Source organism: Orcinus orca, chromosome 6, assembly GCF_937001465.1.
Source record: "Orcinus orca chromosome 6, mOrcOrc1.1, whole genome shotgun sequence".
NCBI classification, from domain to species: domain Eukaryota; kingdom Metazoa; phylum Chordata; class Mammalia; order Artiodactyla; family Delphinidae; genus Orcinus; species Orcinus orca.
This window is the reverse complement of record NC_064564.1, coordinates 7935209-7941173: the sequence shown is the minus strand read 5'-3', so window position 1 is coordinate 7941173 and position 5965 is coordinate 7935209. Positions and strand designations below refer to the sequence as shown.

At 37.9% G+C, this 5965-nt stretch overlaps 1 long non-coding RNA gene across 1 annotated transcript in view; it reads right to left on the bottom strand.

Moving 5' to 3' along the window:
- The window catches only part of LOC125964778 (uncharacterized), a 33489-nt gene that overhangs the window by 1445 nt on the left and 26079 nt on the right, over positions 1–5965 (bottom strand). The window lies entirely within an intron of this gene.

Below are 5965 nucleotides of genomic sequence, written 5' to 3'. Positions count from 1 at the left end.
CCTAAACGTCTGCCTATTAATTCTAAGTAAGGAGGAGAGATTAAGGACAGTGAAAAAGGTACTACGTTGTATTTTTATGAAACTACACAACTTTCAAAAGCACGTTCTTATCAGTTACGTAATTTCAATCTACTAGACTCCTTTGAGGTACTTAGGATATACTTTTAATGCTCACCTTTAAGATCTTTATTTTCCCTATCTGATTATTAAATATATGCTCACTTAATTTTTTTCAAACAACCCAGTAAGTATAAGGAATAAAGTAAAAGCCACTGGGTGTCTCACCCCCAACATTCATATCCATTCTTTTAGATGTTTCCTATGCATGTACATGTAATATGTACAAGAATGGGATCTCATTAGGACAGTATCATAAACACCCTGTATACATTTTCCATTGCTGTATAACAATTTACCAGCATTCCAAGCCCCATCCTTGTAAGGTCATCACGTCCTTTAAGGAACTAGGAAGTTTATGTCACTGTCATTCTCGCCATCCTTGTGTATGTAAACATTTCCATCACAGTTAGTATTTTCCCAGCATATGAATGAGCTGCAGCGTTTGGTCCTGGTGGGAATCAATATGGCTCTTTCAAGTTGACCTAAAATGAACAGTTGTCAGGAAGCACAGAGAGTCCCAGGCTGTATAAATCCAGGGAGGAACACGCCAAGACACACAGTAATCAAACTGACAAAAATTAAGGACAAAGAAAAAATATTAAAAGCAACAAGGGAAAAGCAACAAATAACATGCAAGGGAATTCCCATAAGGGTACCAGCTGATTTCTCAACAGAAACTTTGCAGGCCAGAAAAGAGTGGCATGATATCTTTAACGTGATGAAAGGTAAGAACCTACAACCCAGAATACTCTAGCCAGCAGAGGCTCTTATGCAGATTCAATGGAGAAATCAAAAGTTTACAGACAAGCAAAAGCTAAGAGAATTCAGCACCACCAGACCAGCTTTGCAACAATGCTAAAGGAACTTCTCTAGGCAGAAACGAAAAGGCCACAAGTAGAAACAAGAAAATGATGAATGGAAAGGCTCACTGGTAAAGGCAAACATACAGTAAACATAGGAAATCATCCACAGACAAGTATGATAGCAAAACCAGCAATCATGAGAAGAAAAGAGCACAAATGCAGGATATTGGAATGCATTTGAAATTAAAAGACCAGCAACTTAAAACAATCTTGTTTATATACAGACTGCTATATCAAAACCTATGGTAACCTCAAACCAAAAATCTACAATAGATACACACACAAAAACGAAAAAGGAATCCAACCACAGCACTAAACTTAGTCATCGAATCAGAAGAGATGAGAAAAAGAGGAAGGGAAGAAAAATGACCTACAAAAACAAACCTCAAACAATTAATAAAATGGCAATAAGAACATACATATCCATAATTACCTTAAGCATAAACAGAATAAATGCTCCAACCAAAAGTCACTGACTGACTGAATGGAAACGAAAACAAGACCCTTATATACACTGTGTACAAGAGACCCGCTTCGGATATAGGGACACACACAGACTGAAAGTGAGACGTTGAAAAAAGGTATTTCATGCAAATGGAAATCAAAAGAAAGCTGGAGTAGCAATACTCATATCAGACAAATAGACTTTAAAATAAAGACTGTTACAGAACACAAAGAAGACACTACATAACGATCAAGGGATCAATCCAAGAAGAAGATATCACAATTGTAAATATATATATGCACCCAACATAGGTGCACCTCAATATATAAGGCAAATAGGAACAGCCATAAAAAGAAAACAGCTGTCATTTGGCATGGTTTCCTTCTGAATTAAATTTAAATACTGACTTGTCCACTTTAGGAAACTGCCCCCCCCCCCACCGCCCAGGTAAGAAAGTCGTTAATGCTTCCCTATTGATCAATGAAACTAAAAGCTGGTTCTTTGAAAAGATAAACAAAATTGACAAACTGTTAGCCAGACTCATCAAGAAAAAAAAGGGAGAGGACTCAAATCAATAAACTTAGAAATAAAAAAGGAGAAGTTACAACTGACACCAGAGAAATACAAAGGACCATAAGAGACTACTACAAGCAACTATACACCAATAAAATGGACAAAGAAACGGACAAATTCTTAGGAAGGTACCAAGCCTGTACCAGGAGGAAATAGAAAATATGAACAGACCAATTACCAGTACTGAAACTGAATCAGAAACTTTAAAGTCCAGGACCAGACGGCCTCACAGGTGAATTCTACCAAACATTTAGAGAAGGGTTAACACCCATTCTCTGAAACTATTCCAGAAAAAAATGCAGGGGAAGGAACACTTCCAAACTCATTCTATGGGGCCACCATCACCCTGACACCAAAACCAGATAAAGATATCATTAAAAAAAAAAAAGAAGAAATTTACACGCCAATATCACTTAAGAACATAGATGCAAAATTCCTCAACAAAATACTATCAAATCAACCCCAACAATACATTAAAATGATCATACACCATGATCAAGGGGATTTATCCCAGGGATGCTAGGATTTTTCAATATTCGGAAATCAGTCAATGTGATACGTCACATTAACAAACTGAAGAATAAAAACCATATGATCAGCTCAATAGATGCAGAAAAAGCTTTTCATAAAATTCAACATCGATTTATGATAAAAACTCTTCAGAAAGTGGGCATAGAGGGACCATATCTCAACATAATAAAGCCATATATGACAAACTCACAGCTAACATCATTCTCAACAGTGAAAAGCTGAAAGCATTTCCACTAAGTTCAGAAACAAGACAAGAATGCCCACTCTCACCACTTTTATTCAACATAGTTTTGGAAGTCCTAGCCACACCAACCAGACAGGAAAAAGAAACTAAAGGAATCCAAATTGGAAAAGAAGATGTAAAACCCTCACTGTTTGCAGATGACATGAAGTATACATAGAAAATCCTAAAGACACCACCAGAAAGCTACTAGAGTTCATTAATGAATTCCATAAATTTGCAGGGTACAAAATTACTTTACAGAAATCTGTTGCATTTCTATACATGAACAAGGAAATATCAGAAGAGAAATTAAAGAAACAATTCCATTAACTACAGCACCAAAAAGAATAAACTACCTAAGAATAAACCTACCTAAGGAGGCAAAGACCTGTGCTCTGAAAACTATAAGATGCTGATAAAAGATATAGAAGACAACACAAACAGATGGAAAGATATACTGTGTTTTGGACTGGAAGAATCTATATTGTTAAGATGACCATACTATGCAAGACAATCTACAGATTCAACACAATACCTATCGAATTACCAATGGCATTTTTCACAGAACTAGAACAAATAATTTTAAAATTTGTATGGAAACACAAAAGACCCCTAAGAGGCAAAGCAATCTTGAGAAATAAGAACAGAGGCAGAGGAATCACGCTACCTGACTTCAGGTTTTACTACAGAGCTACAGTCAAAACAGTATGGTATTGGCACAAAAACAGAAATATAGATCAATGGAACAGGATAGAAAGCCCAGAAATAAACACACAAACTTATGGTCAATTAATCTACGACAAACAAGGCAAGAATATACAATGGAGAAAAGACGGTCTCTTCGGTAAGTGGTGCTTGGAAAACTGGACAGCTACATATAAAAGAATGAAATCAGAACACTCTCTAAACCATAAACAAAAATAAATTGAAAATGGCATACAGACCTAAATGTAATACTGGATACTATTAAACACCTAGAGGAAAACATAGGCAGAACATTCTTTGACATAAACGGCAGCAATATCATTTTGGATCCTCTCCTAGAGTAATGGAAATAAAAACAAAAATAGACAGGTGGGACCTAATTAAACTTAAAAGATTTTGCAGAGCAAAGGAAACCATGAACAAAACAAAAAGACAACCTACGGAATGGGAGAAAATATTTGCAGAAGATGCTACTGACAAGGGATTAATTTCCAAAATATACAAAGAGCTCATACAGCTTAATATCAACAAAACAAACAAGCCAATCAAAAAATGGACAGAAGACCTAAATAGATACTGCTCCAAAGAAGACCTACAGATGGCCAACAGGCACATGAAAAGATGCTCGACATCGCTAATGATTACAGAGGTGCAAATCAAAACTACAATGAGGTACCATGTCACACCAATAAGAAAGGCCATCATTAAAAAGTCTACAAATAATAAATTTTGGAGAGGGTGTGGAGAAAAATCAACCCTCCTACACTTTGGTGGGAATGTAAACTGGTGCAGCCACTAAGGAGAGCAGTATGGAGGTTACTTTAAACACTAAAATGGAGTTAATATATGGTCATGCAACCCCACTCCTGGGTATATATCTGGAGAAAACTCTAATTCAAATAGACACATGAACCCCAATGTTCATACCAACACTATTTACAATAGTCAAGACATGGAAGCAACCTAGCTATCCCATGACAGATGACTGGATAAAGAAGATGTGGTACCTATTACTCAGTCATAAAAAAAAGAATGAAATAACACCATTTGCAGCAACATGGGGAGACCTAGAGATTATCATATTAAGTGAAGTAAGTCAGACAGAGAAAGACAAATATCATATGATATCACTTATATGCGGTATCTTAAAAAAGAAAAAAAGATACAAATGAACTTATTTACAAAACAGAAACAGACTCACAGACATAGAACACACACTTATGGCTACCAAAGGGGATCCCGAGGGGTGGCGGCAGAGGGAGGGGGAGGATACATTAGGAGTTTGGGATTAAAATGTACACACTACTATATCTAAAATAGATAAACAATAAGGTCCTACTGTATAGCACAGGGAACTATATTTGAAATCTTGTAATAACCTATCATGGAAAAGAATCTGAAAAAGAATAGATACATATGTATAACTGACTCACTTTGTTGTACACTTGAAACTAACAGAACATTGCAAATTAACTATACTGCAATTTAAAAAAAAAAAAAAAGATACTTTGGAGTCTTAACCCCTAGTAACCAGAAATGTGACCTTCTTTGAAGATACAGTCCTTACAGAGGTAACCAAGTTAACGTGAGGTGATGAAGGTGAGCCCTCGTCTAATGTGACTGGTGTTCTTATAAAACAGGGAAGTTTGAACACAGACATGCACACAGCAGGGAGACACCACGTGAAGAAGAAGATGCAACCAGAAGCCAAGGAACATTAAAAATTACCAGCAAACCACCAGTATCTAGCCGAGAGGCCTGGAACAGGTTCCTGGTCACAGGTCTCAGGGAGAACCACCCCTGCTGACACCTTCATCCTGCACTTCCAACCTCCAGACCTGTGGCTGGTCTCCACCATCTCTTTAGACGTGTTACAGCCCCCAGCACAGAGGAAGCACTCAACAATTGTTTAGAGGATGACTGGGTCCACAAGCCCTGGCCCTTTCATACATGCTGTCCCCAGGAGTCCTAAGCCAAGTCTTTAAAAGGCAGCCTGAGCTGTGACCTTGCTCACTCACCCCACACCCGGGAAACAACTCCTTCTGCGGTTGCTCCTGACAATTTCAAAGTCTGGTCTGTTGGATTTATCTGGCAATCAACTATCTCTTCAGTTTTCAGCTTCTGTCAGGTAAGCTGTCCCCAACTCAGCCCTTGCCTACCCTTTCCCACCACTGTGGTCATCCTCTGCCTGCATTTTCTAAGCACAACCCTCAGGTCCCCTGCGTTCCAGTAGCCGCCCTGATGGGCCACTTCTCTGCCTCCCTACCTGACCTAAATCATCACCACCTCATAATGAATCAGCACCCTCAGCCTCTCACCTGTCCAACTCCAGCAGCCAAGTAGAAAATTCAGCAAACCCATGAAGCTTGAGAGCCTGCACCTTATGATGAGCTGGCCTGAAATCTCTTTAGTTTTTGATCCTTTAGTTTTATTGCTATTGATTGGAAATATGGGCGGATATTAGTTCCGTACTTAAAAAAAAAAAGTCTCTATGTAATAAATATT